Consider the following 21,788-nt stretch of genomic DNA (forward strand, 5'->3'; position numbering starts at 1 on the left):
TAACCACCTCAAATACCTATAAAAATGACTCTAAACAAACTTTAGGGATCCATAACCCAAAAAGTGACAGAGAGAAACAAATCTCCCACTGAAGACAGCCCAGCTAGGAGCTGAGCCCAGTCCCACCTGAGCCTTTGGTTTTAGCCTCAGGGTGGCCTGACCAACCATAGCTAGAGGGTCATCAGGAGAGTAGATCACCAGAAGCTGTGGCAGTTGATAGAATTGTTATCAATCCATAAATGCCAAAGACAAGTGAGAGGTCAGTGTAGACTTTGGGAACAGGGAATCTAGGAGTGTGGTCCGGCCTCTGCCCTCTGGAGGGAGAAGCTGCTGAGGCGTGGCAGCTGCCATGTGGCTGCTTCAGAGCTCCTGGCCTGCAGATTGTAGGGGGACCAAGCAACCATTCTGAGGGGGTAATTGCTCTTGCTTTAACCTACTTGGATCTGGATTGCTGTCTAGGGTTGGAGGTCCTGGGGTGTGTGACCAGGTGCCAGAGCCAGTGGAAGCTTCAGAGAGGGAACCCAACTAATAGTTCTGGCAGCTTCAAAAATCCCAGCAATTTGGAACAAAGCTCTCCTTTCTGGAAGCAGAGTTCTACTGTGGCAAAAAGCTCAAAAGTCAAGCAATTGAGTGGCAACACAAGCAAGCAAAGGAAGCAAAGCGAGCACAGCAATCTAACTTTAGATTCTTATTTTGGGGACAAAAAGGATCAAAGCATGGAATAGGAGGAAGACAATGAAGTCAGAACTCCTGTACCAAAAGCTACCAACAAAATATGAACTGGTTATAGGCCATAGAGGATCTTAAGAAGGATTTTGAAAACCAAATAAGAGAAGTGGAGGAAAAATTGGGAAGAGAAATGAGAATGATGCAATAAAATCATGAAAAGAGAGTCAACAACCTGACTGAAGAAAATAACACCTTAAAAAATACACTAACTCAAATGGCAAAAGAGGCTCACAAAACCAATGAGGAGAAGACTCCCTTAAAAAGCCAAATTTGCCAGATGAAAAAAGAATCTCAAAAGCTCACTGAAGAGAATCATTCCTTCAGAATTAGATTGGAGCAAATGGAAGCTAGTGATTTTATGAGAAATCAAGATACTATAAAACAGATCCAAACAAATGAAAGAATAGAAGGCAATGTGAAATGTCTCATTGGAAAAACCACTGACCTGAAAAATAAATCCAGGAGAGATATTATAAAAATTATTGGACTACCTGAAAGCCATGATCAAAAAAAGAACCTAGAAATCATCCTTCAAGAAATTCTCAAGGAAAATTGCCCTGATGTTTTAGAACCAGAGGGCAAAATAGAGGTTGAAAGAATCCACCGATCACCGTCTGAGAAAGATTCCAAAAAGAAAACTCCTAGAAATATTATAGCCAGGTTGCAGAGTTTCCAGATCAAGGAGAAAATATTACAAGCAGCCAAGAAGAAACAGTTTGAATATTGTGGAAACACTATCAGGATAACACAGGATCTGGCAGCTTCTACATGGAGGGATTGAAGGGCTTGGAATATGATATTCTGGATGTCAAAGAGTTGGGATTAAAACAAGAATCACCTACTCAGCAAAACTGAGTATCATATTTCAGGGGAAAATATGGTTATTTAATGAAACAGAAGACTTTCAAGAGTTTTTGATGAAAAAACCAGAGTTGAATAGAAAATTTGACACTCAGATACAAGAAGCAAGAGATGCATGAGAAGGTAAACAGGGAAAAGAAATCATAAGGAACTTATCAAAGCTGAACTATTAACATTCCTACATGGAAAAACGATAATTGTAACTGATGAAACTTTTCTCAGTATGAGAATAGTTGAAGGGAATAGAAATGTGTATATATATATGTATACATAAATATATATGTCTATATAGGAGTGTATATGGGCATATGAATACATATGTTAGTATATGTATATATGTGTACAGGTGTACATAGACAGAGGTCACAGGCCCAATTGAATAGGAAGGGATGATACTTCAAAGGCGAAATTGAGAGGTGAGAGAAGAATATAATGAGAGGAAATGGAGAGAGACAGAATGGGGTAAACTATCTCATATAGAAGAGGTAAGGGAAAATTGTTACAATGGAGGGGAAGAACAGGAAGGCAAAAGGGAATGGGTCAACCTTACTCTCATTGAATTTGGCTTAGGGAGGGAATAACATATACATTAAATAGGGTATATCACCCTACAGGAGAGTAGGGGGGAAGGGGATGAGAGGGGGGGATGAGGGAGGGGAGGGAAGGTTGTAAGGGAGGGAAGTTAGAAGCATACACTTTTGAAAAGGGACAGGGTCAAAGTAGAGAACAGAAAAAGTGGAGGGGGGTGGGATAGGATGGAGGGAAATATAGTCAGTCTTTCACAATATATCCACTATGGAAATGTTTTACATAGCTACATGTGTACAACCTATATTGAATTGCCTATCTTCCCAGTAAGGGTGGGTGAAGAGGGCGGAAGGGAAAGAATCTGGAATTCAAAGTTTTAAAATCAAATGTTTAATATATATATAATTATTATTTTACATACAACTGGGAAATAAGATATACAGGCACTAGGGTATAGAGATCCATCTTGCCCTACTGGAAAGTTGGAGGAGGAATGGAGGAGGATATAGGAGAGAGCAGATTGGGGGAGGGGGTGTACAGTGGGATCGCTGTTTTGGGGTGGTGGGTAGGGGAAAGATGGGGAGAAAATTTGTAACTCAAAAATCTTGTGGAAATGAATGATGTAAACTAAAAATAAATTTAAAATGTAATTAAAAAAATAAAGTATCTTCAGTAACTACAGAAATTTATGATATAGACCTTTTAAGATTTGCACATCACTTTACATACTTTATGCAACCATCTATTTTTATAAAAACTATGGGCTATATTTATTATGGGCTAATTTATTAATTAAAGGAGACTGAAAAAGCTCTACTTTGGCAAGATTTTGTTAGTTTTAGTTAATGTTACTATGTGTACTAGGAATGAACAATTCTATATTTCTTCATAAATAATAGAAGTTTGCATTTGCATCTAAATAGTCTTTTTATTGTTAACAATCATCAACAAATGTGATCCTCTCAATATTAAAAAACAAGAAAAAAGATTATATATAAAATGGGAAACATGTTCCAATCAGTTTTTTTAAAACTGTATTTTAAATTTACTTAGGAAATACATTTTCCTTATTTGCATAAAAACTAAAATAGTGGGGTTGGATTAGATCACCTCTAAGGCCCCTTTCTAATTGTAGGATCTGATGATTCTCCTGTACAATATGAAATAAATATCTCCAGTAGTTGTAACCCATGCCACCCTTCTGGCTTCCTTCCTCCTCCATAGTCTTATCTCTTAGGCTCCACATTTCTCTATAGTTGTTTCCTTTTCCTCCTCTTGAATCTTGGGGTTGGTCTGATTGATTCATAGGCCTCAAATCATTTGGATCAGGATTTCACTTGCCAAGGGGCTAACTCCAAAAGTTGATGAATGCCTAAGATTGACTAACATGGGCATGAGCAATGTCTCTACTTATGCAATCTTGGACTGTAGGAAAAGAGGACATGGTGAGGGGAAGGGGAAAGGGAGAAGAAGAAGACAGGTGATCCAAAAGTCACAGGCTGGTAAGATGTTACTCTATTATTTTTTTCTGTAAGAATTACTTTGTGGTGGGTTCTTTCAACTGTTATTGATGTATTTGCTGCATATTTTTGTGTCCTTATTTATCTGATGGTGGTGGGTTGAAGAAGTTACATCCTGTTATTTTTTCGCTCTGCCATCTTCTCAGGTTGTCAGCATGCTCTCTTTGGAATAATCTGAATATTAGCTTCAAAATCAGTATCTAGGTTTGGGGCTTGGCTCTTACACTTAATTGCTCTGTGGCCATAGGCAAATTATAAGATTTAGAGTCCCAAGGGACTTTAGTGATCATTTAGTCCAGAAATCTCTGACCCTTTCTCAGAATAATGTTTTTATTTTAACTTCATAAAACACATAGCATTGCAAAGAAAACGGGTTATATTGAAATACAGTTACAAAAATTCTTTGTGTTAAAGAAGCCAATTTCCCTGACTCAAGGTTAAGAACCCTAACCAACCAAACCCTTTCATTTTATGGACAAAGAAAATGTGATCCACAGAAATTAAATGACATGGTACTAGTAACACAGGTGGCAAGTTGCAGAGCCAAGATTGAGTTCTGGGTCTTCTGACTCCTAATCCAGGCTCTTCACACTACACCAAGTTGCCCTTTGACAAGTATTTCATCTCTTGGATACTCCGTTTTTTCATCTGTGAAGTTGAGATAATAATACTTATCCTATCTACCTCATGACCTTGTTGGGAAGAAAGCATTTCATAAAACTTTAATGTTATATTAGGATTGTTAGTTGCAGAACCAGTCCTAGAATACAGGTCTACCAACTCTGAGTCTAGATACCTGGATTAAAAATTGCAGCTCATGGAGTCCTGTCCTCGACGAGCTTATCTTCCTTTCTTTAAAAATATTATTTGTTTTTATTTATTTTCTTAATATTTTTTTCTTTTTAAATTTTGAGTTCCAAATTATCTCTCTTCTACTCCTTCCCCATCCACAAAGCAAACAAATGATAAAAATTATAACATGTAAAATGATGTGAACTGTATTTCCATGTTAGCCACATTGTAAAAAAATAATAAAGCAAAAAAAAGTAAAGCAAGAAAGGTATACTTTATTTTGTACTTAGAGTTTATCGGTTCTCTTTCTGGAGGTGGATAACATTTTTTTCATCATGACTCCTTTGGAATTGTCTTGAATTATTGTATTGATCAGAGTAGCGAAATCTTTTACAGTTGATCATCATTACAACATTGCTGTTATTGGGCACAATGATCTCCTGGCTCTTCTCACTTCATTTTACATCAGTTGATATAAGTATTGCCATTTTTTTGGAAAACCACCTGCCTTGTCATTTCTTATAGCACAATAGTGCTCTATCAAATCACATACCACAACTTGTTAAGTCATTCCCCAATTGATGAGTATCCCCTCAATCTGCAATTTTTGCCACCACAAAAAATATTGCTGTAAAGATTTTTGCATATATAGGACCTTCCTCTTTTTCTTTGACCTCTTTGGGATATAGATCTAATAGAAGTATTTCTGGATCAAAGGATATGCCCAGTTTTACAGCCCTTTAATCATAGTTCCAAATTGTTTTCCAGAATGTTTGTACCAATTCACAACTCACCAACAATTTATTAAGTGTACCTATTTTCCCTCCCTCTTTCCAGCATTCGTCATTTCTGATAGGTGTGAAGTGGCATCTCAGAGTTGTTTTAATTTGCATTTCTCTAATCAATAATGATTTAGAACATTTTTTCATATGACTATAGATAGCATTGATTTTTTTCTTCTGAAAACTGCCTGTTCCTATGATTTGACCATTTATCAATTGGGGAATGGAAGAGCTTATTTTCCTAATGTACTCCCCCTTCTTATATAATTCTAGAGAATTGGCATGTAGTGAAGATAAAGGTCTTTTGTAAAGGTGAAGCATACTAGAAAAACCTTTTATTATCAGTGATGCTATTGTTGTTGTTTAATCATTTCAGTTTTGCCAAACTCTTCCTGACCTCATTTGGGGTATTACTGGCAAAAAAAAAAAAACAAACTGGAGTACTTTGCTGTTTCCTTCTCCGGCTCATTTTACATATGAGGAACTGAAGCAAACAAGTTAAGTGACTTGCCCAGGGTCACACAGCTAGTAAGTGTCTGAGGTCAGATTTGTACATAGGAAGATGAGTCTTCCTGACTTCTAGACTGGCACTCTATCTACTGTGCTACTTAGCTGCCCCCTCAATGATGATAGCAATCATAAAGATAAATAATATTTACCTGCCAAGACAAATACAGGATCTATATGAATATAACTATAAAATACTTTTCACAAAATAAAGTCAGATCTAAGCCATTGTAAAAATATTAATTGCTCATGGGTATATAATAATTGCTCAAGGGAATATAATAAAAGCAATAATTCTTCCTAAATTAACTTACTTAGTGCTATACCAATCAAACTACTAAAAATTATTTTATAGAGTTAGAAAAAATAGTAACAAGTTTCATTTAGAAGAATAAAAGGCCAAGAATATCAAGGGAATCAATGAAAAAAAATGTGAAGGAAGGTGGCCTAGCCATACCAGATTTCAAACTGTATTATGAAGTAGTAATTATCAAAACAATTTGATACTTTCTTTTTTTTTTTTTGGAGGGCAATTGGGGTTAAGCAACTTGCCTAAGGTTGCACAGCTAGTTTTTGTAAGTGTCTGAGGCTGGATTTGAACTCAGGTCCTCCTGACTTCAGGGCCAGTACTCTATTCACTGTGCCACCTAGCTGCCCAATTTAATACTTTCTAAGAAATAGAACAGTGGTTCAGTGGAATAGATTAGGTACACAATACATTGTAGAAAATGACCATAGTAATCTAGTGTTTAATAAGCCCCCAAATCCAAGCTTTGGGGATAAAAAATCATTATTTGACAGAAACTGCTGGGTAAACTGGAAAACAGTATGGGAGAAACCGGGTATAGAGAAACATCTCACATCCTATACCAAGATAAGGCCAAAATGGGTACATGATTTATTTTAGACATAAAGGGTGATAGAATAAGCAGTATGGAATAGTTTATCTGTCAGATCTATGGCTAATGGAGGAATTTAGGACCAAATACGATATAGAGAGCATTACAAAATGTAAAATGGATAATTTTTATTATTAGAAGGAAAGCAAAAAAACTGGGAAAAATTTTTACAATAAGTATCTCTGATAAAGGCCTAATTTCTCAAATATCTAGAGAACTTAATCAAATTTATAAAATTACAAGTCATTCCCCAATTGATAAATGACCAAAGGATATGAACAGGCAGTTTTCAGGCAAAGAAATTAAAGCTATCTGTAGTTATATAAAAATGCTCTAAATCATTATTGATTAGAGAAATGCAAATTAAAAAATTCTGAGGTAACACGTCACCTCTCAAGATTGGCTAATATGACAGAAAAGGAAAATGATAAATGTTAGAGGGGAAAACTGGAATACCAATGCACTGTTGGTGAAGTTCTGAACTGATCCAACCATTTTGGAGAACAATTAGGATCTATGTCCAAAGGGCTATCAAACTGTTCATACCCTTTGATCTAGCAATACCACTGCTAGGTCTGTATCCCAAAGAGTTTTAAAAAAAGGAGAAATGACCTATTTGTACACAAGTATTTGTGGCTGCTCTTTTTTTGTGGTGGCTAAGAACTGGAAATTGAGGTGATACCTGTTAACTGGGGAATAAACAAGTTGTGGTATATGACTGCAATGGTATACTACTAAACTATAAGAAATGACAAGCAGGATGATTTCAGAAAAACCTGGAAATTCTTACATGAACTGATGTGGAGTGAAGTGAGCAGAACCAAGAGAATACTGTACATAGTAACAGTATAATAAACCATAAATAAATGAATAACTGTGAATGACTTAGCTATTATCCACAATCTAATAGATTCATGATGAGAATCCCAAAGGACTCACGGTGAAAAATGCTATTTGCCTCCAGAGAAAGAACTTATGGAGTCTGAATACTGACTGAAGCATACTGTATTTCTTTCTTTCTAATCCTTCCTTCCTTCCTTCCTTCCTACCTTCCTTACTTCCTTCCTTCCTTCTCCCTTCCTTGCTCTTTATCTTTCCTTCCTTCTTTCTTTCCACAAAATACTAATATGGAAATATGTTTTACTTGATTGAATATGTATAACCTATATGAGATTGCTTGCCATCTCAGGGAGGGGAAAGGGAAGGGAAGGAAGGAGAGAATCTGGGCCTCGAAATAAAAAAAAAAACAAAAAAACCCTAAATGTTGAAAATTGTTTTTACATGTCATTGGTGGGGGAGGGATGGGGGAGGAGGGATACATACAATTTAAAAAAGAAAACTGTCAGCTTAAAGTGTTGTTTTTGGGTCATTTTAGTTTTGTCCAATTCTCTATGACCCCATTTAGAGTTTTGTTGGCAAAGATACTGGAGTGGTTTGCCATTTCCTTCTCCAGCTCATTTTACAGATGAGGAAACTGAGGCACACCGGGTTAAGTGACTTGCCCAGGGTCACACAGCTAGTAAATGTCTGAGGCCAGGTTTAAACTCAGAAAGTTAAGTCTTCCTGACTCCAGGCCCAGCACTCTATGCACTATGGAGCTACCTTGCTGCCAAAGATACCCTGTCCATTTTTGTTTTTAATGGCTGTTCTTATCCCTGACAACATGGAAGGAATGTTCAATTAGTTCCCTCAAGGCATCTCTTTCCTCAGATTCTCTGCTAATAGATCTTCTCTGATCTCCTCAGACATCAGAAATACTACATCATAAGAATGACTTCCCAGCTGTACTCAAAATCCCTTCCCCTTACCCCCAGGGAAATCACAGAATCAAGAACTTTAGAAGTAGGAAGCATTTAAGTCCAACCTATGTCCAACATCTAGCTGAAAGGAATTCCCAGTATGACTGACCTAATAAGTGGTCGCCTGGGCTCTGGTCAAAAGCCTCTAGGGAAGTAGAATCCACCACCTCCCAAGGCAGCCTGCTCCCTTTTTGGACAGCTCTGGTTGTTAGGAAGATTTTCTTGATGGCAAGCCTAAAGTTGTCCTTGTGACTTGTACCCACTGGCTATTGATCTGCCCTCTGGGACCACACAGAACAAGTCTAATCCTGCTTCCATATCATGGTCATGCAAAAACATGAAGGCAACTGCTATGCTCCCTTCTCTCACTCCCTCTTGACAAGTTTTCTCCAGGTTAAACATCCCCAGTTCCCTTTAACTGATCGTCACAGGCCATTGACTCAAGGCCCTTCACTCTTCTGGTTGCATACATGCCTTTGAACACTCTTTAGCTTATTAATGTTCTTCTTAAAACTGTGGGACTAACAATAATCCAGGGCAGAAGGACAAAGACCTGATAAGTTGTTCTATTTTTTTCCCTCTCCTTTCAGAAAGTAGTCATAAATGTTAATCATTTCAATTTAAGGAACACATATAGTGAACTCACAACATCTAGGTCATGGGCAAAAGCCCCAGAGCTCCTAATGTGAAACCTGAGACAAATCTGCCAAATCATAAAAGATCGATTCTACCTTCACCACTGGATACTTCTGGAATTATATCATGGGTTCCTAGATTTAGAGCCGGAAGGAACTTTAGAGGTCATCTAATCCAACTCCTTATTTTACAGATTAGGAAACAGACCCAGAGAGGTTAAGGGACTTGACCAAGGTCATATAAGTGGTAAGGGTAGAAGAGTCAAGATTCAAACCTAAGGATTAAGATTCCAAATTCAGTGCTCTTTCCATAATACCAAGATACCTCTTTGAAGTCCTTCAACAACTAACAATAATGGATACCATATGTCACTTCTTTTACTTCTAGTTTCATAAATGAGAGTGAACCAGATCACACAGCTAATATTTAAACCTGGGTCCTCTGACTCCACATCTGTAATTCTTTCCATATTATTCTTGCTCATTCCATTCCACTCTCCTTTTATTTCTGCATATTATTCATCTATGATGCTTGTCATTCCTTATTAAGCTTAGATTTGAAAGGCCCCAAACAATTTGAATGCGATATGGTTGAAATGGAACTGAATTTAGAGTTTGAATCCCAACTTGGATAATTATTAGCTATGTGGCCTGGGACAAATTATTTTTATGCCCTATGCCTCTCGATTTTTTCATCTTTAAAATAGGTCCAATAATAATAATATCTCTATTACCTAATTTACATAGGGTCGTTGTAAGGAAAGTACTTTATGTAGCAGCAAGTACCCTAGCATACCCAGGATGGCTGCTAGCACAGGTTTCTTAGACCTGGTTTTCTAAAGGAAAGCAACTCAAAAAGGATTAGGAATCTTAGTTTAATCAAACAGCACCCTGAACTTCAGAGAAAATACAAACAGAAGTTATAAGCAGACAAAAATACAGAGAAAATACCACCATTAAACAAACAGGACTTCTAGCTGTCTGACCATCACACACACACACACAGTTAGTCACCAGAGAGAGAAGCCCCAACAGCTGGGTTTTCAAAGCTAGGAGGGCTCAACAGCTGCCCAGAGTCTCATCTGGTCAAATCATACAATTCTTCCCAAAGTAAGCCCCAAAGCCAAACCTTGTCTCAGAGGTATATGTAACCTTCTCCAGGGTCAGAGAGTATCACAACCCTCCTGCCCCACTGCCCTTGTTACAAAGAAACAAGGTGTGTGTTTTCTTGGAAAATGAGCAAGCTTCTCCTGTGGGCTCTGTTCCACCCTTCAGCAAACTCCTCCCACCACAGGCTCTATGTGACCACAGTCAGCCTACTGGGGGGCGAGTTTATTTTCAAATCAGGAAAGGTCCTCAAATTTACATAGGCTTATTAAGGGGCAGGGAAGATCTTCAAATTCCCTTACCATTATACTTTGTAAACTCTTAAGCATTACAGAAAGTTCATCTAACTGAAACCTTGGGTTTCAGAGTCAGAGGACTGGGGTTCCTAGCCTGACTCTGCTTCTCCTTATCCATGCAATCAAGTGACCTCTCTGAGACTCAGTCTATCTATAAAGTTAGGAGGGTTGGATTAGATGTTTGCTTAGGGCTCTTTTGGTTCTAAAATTCTACAGGGATTCTAAGATTATTGCCTCCTGGGAAGTATGTATGCTATTTTCAGGTAGCTGTCCCCAAAAGAACATTAGTGCCTGGGGACTGACTGGTTAGGCTTTTCACATTTTCAAGTCTATTACTCTGTTTTCATAAAAATAATATTCTTGATTAAAGGGAACTAGATATTAACTTCTTAGTGATTAGCAATATTGGTATAAATATACAAGCTAAGATATGCTATGGAACAATGTTTAAAGACTGGATAGAAGTTAAGTATACTTTGTCCCACAAAACTTCAACTGTTAAGTTTTTCCTGCTTACTTTAACTCAGTTCTTTCTCTATCATTTTAAAAACAACATTTCAGCTTAGGTTTCTAACTAGTTTTTGGTTGTCCATCCATTTCAAGTGGTCACTTGGTTTTCAGTGGCTAGGTTTCCAATCTTTAAAGTAGCTTTTAAAAGCCCTTAACTGATTAGTCTTATCAGAAATGGAGTTTTAATTCTTCTTTTTTAAACACTTCCATCTCTCTTTCTCTCTCTCCCTCTTCTCTCTTCTTCTCTTCCCCCTCCTCTCTTCTCTCCCCTCTCTTTTTGCATAGAAGAACTTCTTTTTTAATTCAGTTCAGCTGCCCAAAATCTGCTTTCCCTCTTGGCTAATGAAAAAGACCCCCAAACAGTTACATCAGAACAGTTTCCACATATCACATTTTCCTGTGACTTGTCTTTTTAACAATTGAGAGAAGGTTGCCTTAGGAACCAATTCATCCGGGCTCAGTTTTTGTGTAGAAAATTAATTTGTATGGAATTGGATAATACATATTCAACTCCCAGTCACTCTCCTCTCCTCCACCCCACCCCCCCAATTGCTTCAGGCTTGAAACTTCTTAAAGATGCCATATCCTTTTTTCTTTCTCTCTCTTAGACACATTTGACCAAATACAATGGTAAACTTATTAATGTGTTATATGCATGCAGGCAGAGATACACACAAACATACAACATTCATCTGCTATACATGTATACACATGTGTGTGAATTAACTTGAATTTTCTTCTGAGAATCAGCTTGTCCTGCCTTTACCCCAAAGCTTTCTCTGGTTTCTCTAGCCCACAATGACTTCTTTGTCTACTGAATTCTTAGGGCATTGATAATCAAGACCACAGAGTTGAGCACCAAATTGCTTTTAATGGTTTCATGTGTGTTAGTCTTGCTTCTTCAACTAAACTCTAGGCCCAATTCAAGCAGCGCTGTCTGTATCTTGCTCTTCCCCCCGCTCTCTGCTCAGTAAATACTTGTGTAATTCAATTGGGCCCTAACTCATCACACACCATGAGGTTTTCTTTGAGTAATAATTTCTGTGGCTCATTTTGTCTCAAATGAGGTTTGAGACAGGATTTCTTTGAGAATGTCAGCATTTGGCTATGGGTATTTTTAAGGAGACTTCATGTCTATCTCCTGTGTCTGTGTGAGCGTGTGTGTGTGAGGTAGATTTCTCTGTTTCCTTGGTGGTTCCTTGTCTCCTTTTAAAAATCAAACTTAAGGACCAGCTCAAACTTATAAATCCTATCAACAGGATAATCTTTACTTTTACTGTCTGAACAAAATATGTGGTTTTATCTAGGCATTTACCCAGAGATAGAGTTTCCAGAGGAAGTTACTATGCAGCAGAGATGTACTGGTAAATGTCTAACAACCAGCTTCCAAAAAAATAAATATAAGTCTGCCATACTTAAGTTTAATCTGCATTATTACATTTTCTCCATCACTTTCTTAGATCTAGATAATCAACAAGGTGAAAGAAAGGGGAGCATCTAGACTGCTGGTGGGAAGAGGTTCAACTTTGGAACACGTAGGGGAGGAAAGATACATTCCATAAAGGGGACTCTGCAATGAGTCTAATCTGCAGAGAGTTGATGCACAGGGGATCATTTCTTCTGAGAAAGGGCTGTTTGTTCATGAATAACATCTTACCTCAAAAATGGCACAGACTGCCACAAGATATGGCCTCCACTTAAAACAACTTTCCTAGGGCCAACCATGATCCAGAAGGTTGGGAGGGCACAAACACGAGATAATGAAGGGAAAATGAAGAAGAAAATGATCGTAGAGGGGGTAGCAGGTAGAACTGGACCAAAGAATCTGGGACATGGACATTTTTAACAGGGGACCATACCTCTGTCTTCATTACTTTCCTCATTATTTAGTACTTCTAAAAGTAAAACATTTCAGAAAAATGGTGTGAGGGGGTAAGAAATACAAAGCAATAACAGAAAATGGTTAGAAGAGAGAACTCAGCACTTTAGAAATTTTAATTTCATAAGGAACACAAAATCGTTAAAGAAAGAATAAGTATACAGATCATGAATCAAAGACTAAAAGTTTAGAATATACAGAAACGGAAGATGATTAACGAAAGGAACGAGGTAATGAAATCCCTTTTAGAAAAAGATAGAGAACAGAGTAACAAACAAAAGAAGGTGGAGGGGAGAAGAGGAGGGAGAAACTTTGAATTAACAACAATTGAGGAAAGAAGGGAAAGAATTTGCTAAAAGTAAAAGGAAAGAAGAAAAAGCAACCAATATATTAAGTAAAACTTCAAAGCCAGGGAAAAGGTTGAGAAATGGGCAGGGTTGGGGGTGAGGTCAAGAGAGACCATGAGAATAAAACTGCCTTTAAGTACTTACAGAAGACTAATAGTGGGGACAAAACATCGACTCAAAAGGGAAGGGGAGCAAATGAAATCCTAAATTAAAAAAGAAAACCTTAGAGATTCAGATGGTTAAAATAAAAACATAACTTCCATAACTTGAAATGTGAATGGACTAAACAATTCAATAAAGAAAAAATAATGACAATGAATAAAAAAACAAAACCCCACAATCTTTTGCTTAATAAGGAATACACCAAAACATCAAAAAATGAATCAAAATAAGAGGCTAGAACAAAATTTACTATCAGGTGATTCTTAAATAGCAGATGTTGCAATCATGATATCCGAAAAAGGAAAAGCAGAAATTCACAATACAAATAGATAAATTACATTATTATGAACACACACACACACATATATATATATATATATATAAAACACAAACTAATATTAATATTGGCATAGCATCTAGATTCGCAAAAGAATAATTAAGTGAATTCAAGAAGACAGAACACAATAATAATAAGAAATTTTTAATATTCCTTGGTTACACTTGGACAAAACTAACAGAACAGGAAGAACACAGAATTGAACAAATTGGGCAAAAATTAGAACTAGAAGATGTATGGTATCTTCTGAATGGGACTACAAAGAATATGCATATTTTTCAGCATCATATGAAATTTTTAAAAATAAAAACAGACCATATGTTAGGATAAAAAGATAATTCAAATAAATGTAGAAAGTCAGAAATATTAAACACATTCTTTATAAACCATGACACAAAGAAAAATATAATCACCTCAAAGAACACAAACAAAAGACACAGACAAATGGAGACCTGATGAAATCCTAAATAACCAGAGGGTCAAAGAACAATTCTTATTATGTGAATAATAATGATAAAACTACACTCTAAAATTTCAGGAATGCAGCTAAAGCTGTCCTCAAAGAAAAATTGTATCAAAAAAACCCCATATATTAGCAAAATAGAAAAGAAAAGGTTTAATAAACAGAATATGCATTAAAAACAATAAATAAATAAAAAATATGCACAGATGAGGGAATCTTTAAAATTAGAGAATAGATAAATTAGAAACCAAAGAGATGATAGAAATCATAATGCAAAACTAAAGCTGATTCATTGAAAAGACTAACACAATTGATGAACCTTTTTAGTCAACCAGATAAAAATGAAGATAGAGAATCAAATCAAGAAAATAACCAATGAAAAGGGTAATACCAAAACAAAACTAGAAGAAACAAAAAAAAAATTCCTTCACTAGAAGAAATAAAAAGGATTACCAGAGACCCTGTGTGCAGTTAAATGCCAACAAAACTGAGAGCTCAAGAGAAATAAAAGAATACTCTTACTGTGTTGTAAGAAAAAACAAATATGGTGGAAAACTGAGAAGTATAGAAAAACTTGAAATGATGCAAAGTGAAGTTGGTACAGCCAAGAAAACAAGAAAACAAAACACAATGACTACAGCATGATAAATGGAAAGAACAATCACTACAAAACAACTGAAAATAAATGTTGCAAAATTACAAGGAATAGGCTTGACCTTAAGGAAGAAACATTGGACGGCACCTCCCCTAGTCCTTTGCGGGGATAGGGGGTGCAAGGATATAGGGATATAGAACACTGAATCAAAATTTTTTGAATATATTAATATACTTTGCTGATTTTTTTCTCTTTCTTTTTTTCTTTTCAAAATTTTTTTGTGATATGAGAATTTTTTGGAATGGGAGAAGAAAGAAACACAGAGGGGGAATTTTAGACATGTAAATATAAGGTTAATAAAACGGTATTTTGAAGGAAAAAAAAAACAGAAGAGAAGTCCTGGCTAAATACCTCTTTAAAAAAATCTAAGAGGGAGAAGTTACTTTTTTTTCTGGGTTAATCAAAAAGATTCACAGAGAAGGTGTCAGCTAAGCTATGCTTTTAAGGATGAGAAGAATTTCAACATGAAAATATAGAAGGGGCGAATTTTAGCTCTATAAGACAGTCTGTATTCAGTTGGGAGAGAGGGAAAGACTAGTTTGACTGAAATGTAAAATGTATGAGTTAGTCATGCGAAATAAGTGGAAAGGTAGGTTAAAATAAGACTGCCTGACCAAGGAGTTTGTATTTTTCCTAGAGACCATAGAGTCACTAGAGGTTCTGACCAGGGGAAGAGTGTGGTGTAATAAGAATGTAAATTTTAAAGATCTTCCCTGCCCCTAGGCTAATGTGCACCTGAAGCCTGGGGTGGGGGAGGCTTGTTTTTCAGTAGATACTTCTTGATTGGCCAGTGAGTCAATAAGGTTGTTACATTCTCTGAGCCAGGAGAAGGCTATATAAGCCCTGATGTGTAACTTTGTTTTGGGACTCACTTTGAGAAGTATTCTGTGATTTGATCTGAGTTCTGGGAAGCCGTTGTTGAGAGTCCCCCGGCTTTGAAAAAACCCAGATGTGGAAACCCAGATGTTGACTGGGTATGGATGTAATGGTTGGACAGTTTGGAAAGCTGTCTATTTGATCTGTTTCTGTCTTGATAATTCTGTCTGTATGTTCTGAAGTTCAGGGTGCTGATCTTTTTCCCCTGAACTAGGTAAATGATATACATCTGACTGATTAAAGTAAGCTTGTTAACCCATTTTGAGTTGCTTTCCTTTATCAAAGCAGATCCAAGAACCTGTGGTAGCAGCAAACCCTGAGGATGTGCTTGGGGTGCTTGCTGCTACATGTGGTCAGATCCTTATATTATTATGATGATTTTGACCATGTTATTCCCCTCATTTGGAGACATCTAGAAGCAGAAAGGGCAACTTATGTTAAAATAGTTCAGATGAGAAGTGATAAGGACCTGAAGTATGGTAAGGCAATATTAATGAACAGAATGGGACAGATATAAGAGATATTATAGAGTCTGAATTTCTATGCCTATGCATGAGTCTGATGATAGAATGTAAAGAGAGGAAAATGGCAAAGATGACTGTGGTTTCCAACCTTCAACAAAAATGGGAAAGCTAGGAGGAGGGGCATGTTTTGGAGAAAATACATAACTTCTGGGCCTTCTTACTCTATTCACTACCCTCTGTACACCCTGTACCTGTACACTCATCTGTGGCGTTGTCTTCAAGGAAGGCAAACTTACTTCAATATTGCCTTCAATCAAGTATCATCATAGAAGAAAGCCACTAGGGGAGAAAAATGTAATGCAATCTATTCAAAACCAAATGATTAACAGTCATTGATTAGTTTGGCTATCTTGGTGATTTCCATTGCTCTATTTCAAGTCCCTAGTTCTTCATCATGATGAATATTAATTGATGATGTATAATTTCTCTCTGTCACTGTCTATATAAATCCTTCTTTTGTAGAGAGGTGACATGATTTGCCCAATGCCATATAACAGCTTCTAGAGCAAGCAAAGGGGACCTAGGAAGTCTCTTGGTATAGTTTTCTTCACTGTACTGAACTTCTGCAGCACCAAAAGGGTGTTTAGCACCTCCTATGTGTTTTCAGCATTGTCAGGAAAATAACTCTATGTCCAATCCTCAGGTCCAACTATTAGGTCTGTCTGTTGATTCCCTTATACCCATTCTTGTATGTGTAATGGAATAACTAACTCAACTCTCAGAGTAACACTCAACATGGCAGAGTATTTCACTTAGAGTCAAGACACCCAGATCAGAATTCTATCATAGGCACTTATGAACAGCATGTCCATGGGTAAGTTATCTAATCTTCATGACCTTATGTATTTCATTTGTAAAATGGGGCCAAGAACACTTGGGCTGCTTGCCTAATTAAGTTGTAGAGAGGTTTAAAGTCTAGAAGTTGTAGAGAATGGTATTTTGGATCTGAAGTTGCAGGGCTAATTCTGTTCCCTGATTTCCTCTTCTGTGACCTTGAGTAGGTTATTTCTCCTAATTGTGCTTCTATTCCTCCAAATATGCTCCTTATGTACTTCATTTATGTAAAGATTAGACACTATCCATGCCAAGAGAAAGATATGTGTTCTGTATAAATGTCTGGTATCATATGTATAGTAAAATAGCATCAGATATAGGTATTTGTACTATTTGCACAGTAGCAGATGCCAGCAACCAAACAGCATCCACAGAAATTACACAGCATGTGCCAAATCAACTCTATATAAACATAGTTCACATCCTGGATCAAATACCACTCTCTCCAGACCAAACGCCTACATACTGGATCCTCAAGGGTACTAACACAGGCCACACACAGCATGTGGTGGGCACCTCCGTAGCAACATGTAAGCCACACACACAGATGATATACCCAATGGATACATGACATACAAAGAGTCACACGCAACTCAGATTCTCTTCTCTAGAACTGTGTTCCAGGAAGTTTATAATGAGAACAATAGAAATATACCCCAGAATCTCCCGTTGTTTCATTCAGTTTTACAGAATCAGTGAATCAATCAACAAGCCGTCATTATACTGCAAGAGCTTTGGTCAGCTTGCAATATGGACACATATGCAAAAATCTCCCTACGGACAACTGACACAAGTGAACATGCAAGCAGGATCACAGAACTACATCTGGAGGGAAGCTCAAAGACCATCTGGTTCGGACCTCTCATGAGGCCTAGGGAGGCTAAGCGATTTTCCCAAGGCCATGCAGGTCCTCTGACTCCATAACCACTGTACTTTTAACCAGGCACACTACACATACACAAACATACATATACACACATGCACACAAAATTCTACTCATTCACAGGCAAGTGACATTTTTCAGTCTATTTAAAAGCATTTATTAAATGCTATTTTATATATGACGCTGTACTGGGCACTGTGGAAAATTAATTATTACTCCTTAGTGCTTACATCCAGGATAAGAGTTATAAAGGGCTCTAGAGAATTAGTCTAAAACTTTCACTTAATAAATGAGGAAACAATCTCAGAGAAGGTAAAAACTTGCCCATGATCACAAGGCAGAAAAGAGAGGAATTAGGATTTAAACCCAGGTTCTCATCTCTAAAGATTAAGGGATTTAAAACACACACACACACACACACACACACACAGATTCTGGGTAGAAAAGAAGGTGTAAGAAAGAAGTAGGGTCACAATGACATAAATCACAAGCTTGGGACACAAACGCAGACATGCAAGGACAAATTGCGGACGTCAGTAAATAGATGGGAGGGACGCACAGCCCGTCACACAAGCACACGGGCATGCACGGCTCAGGTTTCGGCTGCTTTTCCTGCGCCCCGGGAAGCGCTGGCCCCTCCAGGAGCGAGCTGCCCGGCCCGGGGAGGGGAGCGGTCTGGAGGTCACCTCCTCTTTTGCGCAGGGAAGCTGCAGCCCAGTGCCAGCCTCCGAAGCGTGGCTCCTGGCTGGGCCTTGGAAAGTCACTTACACCTTCCTCCTCCAGAGTCCCCGCCCCATCACTGTGCCACGCTGGCTGCCCCGCCTCCCTGCAGTGGCAGGCGCGGGTGGGTGGGTGAGTGCGGGGACGTGCTCGTGTCACGGCAGGGTGCAAGCCTTCTCCCCCCTCACGCCCTGCAGCCCCTCACTTACCAGGGGAGTTGGAGCTCGAGGCTCTCTGCTTGCAGAGATTCTGAGCCTAGAGAGGCGTTGATCCGTCGCTCTCCTCCGCTGCACATCCACCTTCCTCCCTGCCGCCCCTTTCCCCCCCGCCCCGACTTCTCCTCCCACCCCAAGAGGTCAGGGAAGGGCCGCTGTGGTCTGCCTGAGCCTCAGACTAGGAGCCCCCGGCAGTGTGCGCTGCGAGGCTGACTGCTTCGGGGCATTTCCTTCCTGGCTAGTGCCCCAACACGGTCGAGCCCCGATGGCCCGGACTGCTGTGTCTTTCCCCACGCCCCTCTTCAGTTCTCCATCTCCCTCCTCCTCCTCCTGCACTCAGCTTCACAAGGAGGACATTCACGGGGGGGGCCTCAGCAGACAGCCTTTTTGTTCCGGAGTTTGGCATTTGGCTTTTTTAATTCAGGGCACACAGAGCAGATCACGCCTGAGTGTGGGACAGCTGGGATGTTGCCTAGGGAAACCTTACAGATGCAGAAGAAATGGAGGGGTGGAGGAGGTGGGGGGCTGACAAAAATGTTTCTCTCCTCGGCAACCTCTTGGGCCCTTTCCCTTCTCCCGCCCCTCCCACTCCTGTCCCCCAGTTCCCAGCCCCTGGCTCATTCACAGCAGTCTCTTCCTTGGGTCAAGGTTCTAGGGTCAGATCACAAGCGTTTGTATTAGACACAGTGAAAAGTTAGGAAGAATGGGAAGGAACTTATCTCATGGAGAAGAGAGAAAAGACAAATGACAAGGGATCAGACGCAGATGGATGGAGGGGACACTTGGCATTGATAGGGAGTAGGGATATTGTGCACATAACTTTTTTTGGGGGGGGTTCAGCTCTGTGTTGGAACTCTTGTCTGGTGTGGCTTAACAGGTAGAGATTGTGGGAGTAAACAATAATAATTAGCAATTGTGTAGGATTTCAAGGTTTGTAAAGTGTTTTACAAAAGTTGTGCGATCTTCACAGTGACTCTGTAAAGTAAGTACTGTCATTGTCCCCATCCACCCTACACCTAATGTGTTGAATAGAACAACTGATAGAGGGATAGTAAGGGCGGTTAGGTGGCACAGTGGATGGAGTGCCAGGCCTGGAGTCTGGAAGACTCATCTTCCTGAGTTCAATTTTGGCCTCAGATAACTACTAGCCGTGTGACCTTAGGCAAGTCACTTAACACTGTTTGCCTCATTCCCCCCATCTGTAAAAATGTGCTGGAGAAGAAAATGGCAAACCACTCCAATAGCTTTGCCAAGAAAACCCCAAATAGGGTTGTGAAGAGTTAGACACAACTGGAAAAAAATGACCCACAACAAAAAGAGGGAGGTTGTAACAGAGTGTGAAGGAGGGCCATGTGGAAAGATTAGGCTTATTTTTCTTGGCCCACAAAAGGGATCAGGTTTTTTGTTTTTGTTTTTGTTTTTTCTTTCTTGAGTCACAGGACCTGGATTCAGACTTTGGCTCTAGCACTTTTCTGTGTGACCTTGCACAGATCATAACCTTTCTGTCTTCTAACGTACTCTAGTTTCCTAAAGTCTTACTTACTTACTTTACTTACTAGTTTACTCTAGTCTTCTAAAGTCCCTTCCAACTCAATATTTATGATTCTACAAATTGGGATCAATGGATAGACGTTGCAGAGATACAGATTTCTGTTCTAGAACAAGATGTCCTTCCTGACAATTAAAGCTGTCCCAAGGTGGAATGGGTGGCTTGGAAAGGTAATGAGTTTCTCCATCACTGAGGATCTTCAATCCATCAATTAACAAAGCATTTATTAAGTGGCTGTTTTCTGCCAGGCACTGTGCTAGGTGGTGGGGTTACACATACAATAAATGAACTAATTCCTGCATGAGGGATAGAGAGAAAGCCAGTTTGGTTGAAGTCATAGTGTACAGGAGGGGGAATAATGTCAAATGAGGCTTGGAAAGATAGGTTGGGGCAAGTTTGAGAAAGACTTTGCAAGCTAAATAAAGGAGTTTATATTTGATCCTACAGGCTATAGGAAGCCAGTGGAGTTTGTTGAGTAAGGGAGTTACATGGGTCAGATGTATGTTTAAGGAAAATCCCTTTGGCATTAGTGTGCAGGATTGCCTGAGAGGTCGGATGACCATTTGGCAGGTAGGTTGAAGAGAGGGATTTCCACTTAGGTACCGGTTGGTCTAAGTTCCCTTCCAACTCTGAGATCCAAAGATTCTGTGATCTTATACACACACACACACACACACACACACACACACACATGCACGTGCACGCACGCACACATTATTCCATGTGCAATACATATACATACTTTTGGTTATTTGAAGCAAAATGTCATCTTATATAACTATCTCCTTGTCAGTGACATATATTTGGGGTGGTTTTTCAAGTGGGGTGATGGGTTTAGATCTCTTTGGCAATGTTTGTTTGACTTGATCTTTTCTGTAAGCAAAGGCTGTAATTTTCTGGATGACTAGGTTAAAGTTAGTGTGTTGTGATTGGTTTCAGTAACTGGGCCACCCAGGGATAAACTCTATTACTCTGGCCCTCCTTAGCACTCTGAACTAATCAGTCAAAGTCTAGGCTTATACTCAAATGGTTGTGTTCTCACTGTTGTTCTCCCCAACAATACAGATGGCAACCTATCCATGCCTGGTCTTCCTGTTCATGTCCTCCCATGAATCCCCTTCAGGGAATGCCCCCAATTCTATATGGGTCTTCCTCAATTTCTCTTGATATTACGAGCATATATAGATGGAGCTCAAGAGCCATCCATCATTTCCCCCTTATTTTCACCATATGAACAACCCACCTTCTTTTTCTATCATATATTTCTTTGATGAAATCCATTACTCCAGTTCTCATTTATCATGTATTGTTGCTGTGTTGATTTTCAGTCATGTTCAACTCTTCATGACCCCATTTGGGGTTTTCTTGGCAAAGATACT

At 38.8% G+C, this 21,788-nt stretch overlaps 1 protein-coding gene across 1 annotated transcript in view; it reads right to left on the reverse strand.

Moving 5' to 3' along the window:
• The window catches only part of LOC138171918 (tetraspanin-11-like), a 170,336-nt gene extending 151,136 nt beyond the window's left edge, over positions 1–19,200 (reverse strand). Inside the window, exon 1 of the mRNA XM_069101467.1 lies at positions 18,855–19,200. The gene's annotated coding sequence lies outside the window, so the exon portion shown is untranslated. The remainder of the gene's footprint in view (positions 1–18,854) is intronic.
• Between the last annotated feature and the right edge of the window lie 2,588 nt (positions 19,201–21,788).

The sequence above is a fragment of the Petaurus breviceps genome, unplaced genomic scaffold (genome assembly GCF_028583685.1).
Source record: "Petaurus breviceps papuanus isolate PSGF00001 unplaced genomic scaffold, PetGlider_PUasm1.0 470, whole genome shotgun sequence".
Taxonomy (NCBI): Eukaryota; Metazoa; Chordata; class Mammalia; order Diprotodontia; family Petauridae; genus Petaurus; species Petaurus breviceps.